At 25.2% G+C, this 3,475-nt stretch overlaps 1 protein-coding gene across 1 annotated transcript in view; it reads left to right on the plus strand.

Moving 5' to 3' along the window:
• The window catches only part of LOC137867901 (syntaxin-10-like), a 6,477-nt gene extending 5,952 nt beyond the window's left edge, over window positions 1–525 (plus strand). The window contains 1 exon segment of the mRNA XM_068704364.1: window positions 1–525. This exon segment is cut by the window's left edge and continues 1,196 nt beyond it. The gene's annotated coding sequence lies outside the window, so the exon portion shown is untranslated.
• Window positions 526–3,475: the final 2,950 nt, after the last annotated feature.

The raw sequence follows: 3,475 nt of genomic DNA on the forward strand, positions 1-3,475 counted from the left end.
GCGCTGCCGTCGTGAGAACAGAGTTCTGCGGGTCCAGGGTTCTCCATCATGTCGAGGCGGTTTTGGTTCTTTCGTTTTGGATTTGACACTACATTTACTGCACGATGCTGTAACGTCACACAGAGCTTTAAAGCACACACGTAATCTAAAGCTCCTAACAGATTTATAAAGACAGCAACACTTTAAAACCCTCTCCATGTTTAAAATGCATTACACCTCGTTGGTATTGTGTGGCTGCTTTAACGCTGCTGATGCATCTGGACTCGTTGAGTCAGAGGTCCAGAGGTCCGAGTCTTTGCTCCAGCGTCGTCGTTCTCTTTGCTCCACGCCTCAGTTCTGTTCTGTGTGACGACTCGTCTCTTTGTAACCGTCGGCTGCAGGACGAGGCTCTGAATGTACGAATGTTTCTTATTGTGCGTCTGCGGGTTCACAGCCTGACTAGAAGAACAACTTCCAGATACATGAAGAATAAATGTGAACAACTCAACAGAACGCGATTGTCTCATTAAACTTGTGCAACATGAATTTGATTCTGTTTTTGTTTTTTTTTTTGTGTTAAATCATGAATTATGAGACTTGTTAAAGAAGCTTTTTAGACGTTGGTACGTCTGTTTAGACCTCCTCTGGGGTTAGGGTTTCAGATCAGGACTATTAACCTGAGAGACACAGTCCGTCCTGAGAGCAGAGCGACATCATCACATCACCACTTTATTTAAGTTAGAATACAGTTCATCACTCTGACAAGGTTCTACAAGGTCTGATGAGTTTAGCAAACTTATATCAAATGTGGCAATAATTATAAACTCCTTCAAGCCCAGGATATAAAGCCTGAATGTGGAATAAAGTCACAGTATAGTATGTTGAAAAGTATTTTAAAAAAGTCATAGTATAGTATGTTAAAAAATATGACGAGAGTCATAGTATAGTATGTTGAAAAATATAAAAAAGTCATAGTATAGTATGTCGAAAAATATGAATAGTCATAGTATAGTATGTTAAAAAATATAAAAAAGTCATAGTATCGTATGTCGAAAAATATGAAAAAGTCATAGTATAGTATGTCGAAAAATATAAAAAAGTCATAGTATAGTATGTTAAAAAATATAAAAAAGTCATAGTATCGTATGTTAAAAAATATAAAAAAGTCATAGTATCGTATGTTAAAAAAATATAAAAAAGTCATAGTATAGTATGTTGAAAAATATAAAAAAGTCAGTATAGTATAGTATGTCGAAAAATATAAAAAAGTCATAGTATAGTATGTATGTCGAAAAATATGAAAAAGTCATAATATAGTATGTTAAAAAATATAAAAAAGTCATAGTATAGTATGTTGAAAAATATTTAAAAAGTCATAGTATAGTATGTTGAAAAATATAAAAAAAGTCATAGTATGTTGAAAAATATAAAAAAAAGTCATAGTATAGTATGTTAAAAAATATAAAAAAGTCATAGTATAGTATGTCGAAAATATAAAAAAAAAGTCATAGTATAGTATGTCGAAAAATATGAAAAAAGTCATAGTATAGTATGTTGAAAAATATAAGAGTCATAGTATAGTATGTTGAAAAATATAAAAAAAAGTCATAGTATAGTATGTTGAAAAATATGAATAGAGTCATAGTATAGTATGTTGAAAAATATAAAAAAAAGTCATAGTATAGTATGTCGAAAAATATAAAAAAAAGTCATAGTATAGTATGTCGAAAAAATATAAAAAAAGTCATAGTATAGTATGTTGAAAAATATAAAAAAGTCATAGTATAGTATGTCGAAAAACATGAAAAAAGTCATAGTATAGTATGTTAAAAAATATAAAAAAGTCATAGTATAGTATGTTAAAAAATATAAAAAAAGTCATAGTATAGTATGTCGAAAAATATAAAAAAAAGTCATAAGTATAGTATGTCGAAAAAATATAAAAAAAAGTCATAGTATAGTATGTTGAAAAATATAAAAAAAGTCATAGTATAGTATGTCGAAAAATATAAAAAAGTCATAGTATAGTATTGTCGAAAAATATAAAAAAAAAGTCATAGTTAGTATGTCGAAAAATATGAAAAAAGTCATAATATCGTATGTTAAAAAATATAAAAAAGTCATAGTATAGTATGTTGACAAATATTTAAAAAGTCATAGTATAGTATGTTGAAAAAATATAAAAAAGTCATAGTATAGTATGTTGAAAAATATTAAAAAAGTCATAGTATAGTATGTCGAAAAATATAAAAAAAGTCATAGTATAGTATGTCGAAAAATATGAAAAAAGTCATAATATCGTATGTTAAAAAATATAAAAAAGTCATAGTATAGTATGTTGAAAAATATAAAAAAAGTCATAGTATGTTGAAAAATATAAAAAAAAGTCATAGTATAGTATGTTAAAAAATATAAAAAAGTCATAGTATAGTATGTCGAAAAATATAAAAAAGTCATAGTATAGTATGTTGAAAAATATAAAAAAGTCATAGTATAGTATGTCGAAAAATATAAAAAAAGTCATAGTATAGTATGTTGAAAAATATAAAAAAAAGTCATAGTATAGTATGTCGAAAAATATAAAAAAAGTCATAGTATATAGTATGTCGAAAAATATGAAAAAAAGTCATAATATCATATGTTAAAAAATATAAAAAAGTCATAGTATAGTATGTTGAAAAATATAAAAAAAAGTCATAGTATAGTATGTTAAAAAATATAAAAAAGTCATAGTATAGTATGTCGAAAAATATAAAAAAGTCATAGTATAGTATGTTGAAAAATATAAAAAAAGTCATAGTATAGTATGTCGAAAAAATATGGAAAAAGTCATAGTATAGTATGTCGAAAAATATGAAAAAAGTCATAATATCGTATGTTAAAAAATATACAAAAGTCATAGTATAGTATGCTGAAAAATATTTAAAAAGTCATAGTATAGTATGTTGAAAAATATAAAAAAGTCATAGTATGTTTAAAAATATAAAAAAAAGTCATCGTATAGTATGTTAAAAAATATAAAAAAGTCATAGTATAGTATGTCGAAAAATAAAAAAAAGTCATAGTATAGTATGTTGAAAAATATAAGAGTCATAGTATAGTATGTTGAAAAATATAAAAAAAAGGTCATAGTATAGTATGTTGAAAATCTATGAATAGAGTCATAGTATAGTATGTTGAAAAATATAAAAAAAAGTCATAGTATAGTATGTTGAAAAATATAAAAAAAGTCATAGTATAGTATGTAAAAAATATAAAAAAGTCATAGAATAGTATGTTAAAAAATATAAAAAGTCAAGTATAGTATGTCGAAATATATAAAAAAGTCATAGTATAGTATGTCGAAATATATAAAAAAGTCATAGTATAGTATGTTGAAAAATATAAAAAGTCATAGTATAGTATGTCAAAAAATATGAAGTCATAGTATAGTATGTTCGAAAAATATGAAAAAAGTCATAGTATAGTATGTTGAAAAATATAAGAGTCATAGTAT

This window comes from Cebidichthys violaceus, unplaced genomic scaffold (assembly GCF_023349555.1).
Source record: "Cebidichthys violaceus isolate CVI_PGR_0920_01 unplaced genomic scaffold, fCebVio1.0.p SCAF_90, whole genome shotgun sequence".
Lineage (NCBI taxonomy): Eukaryota > Metazoa > Chordata > Actinopteri > Perciformes > Stichaeidae > Cebidichthys > Cebidichthys violaceus.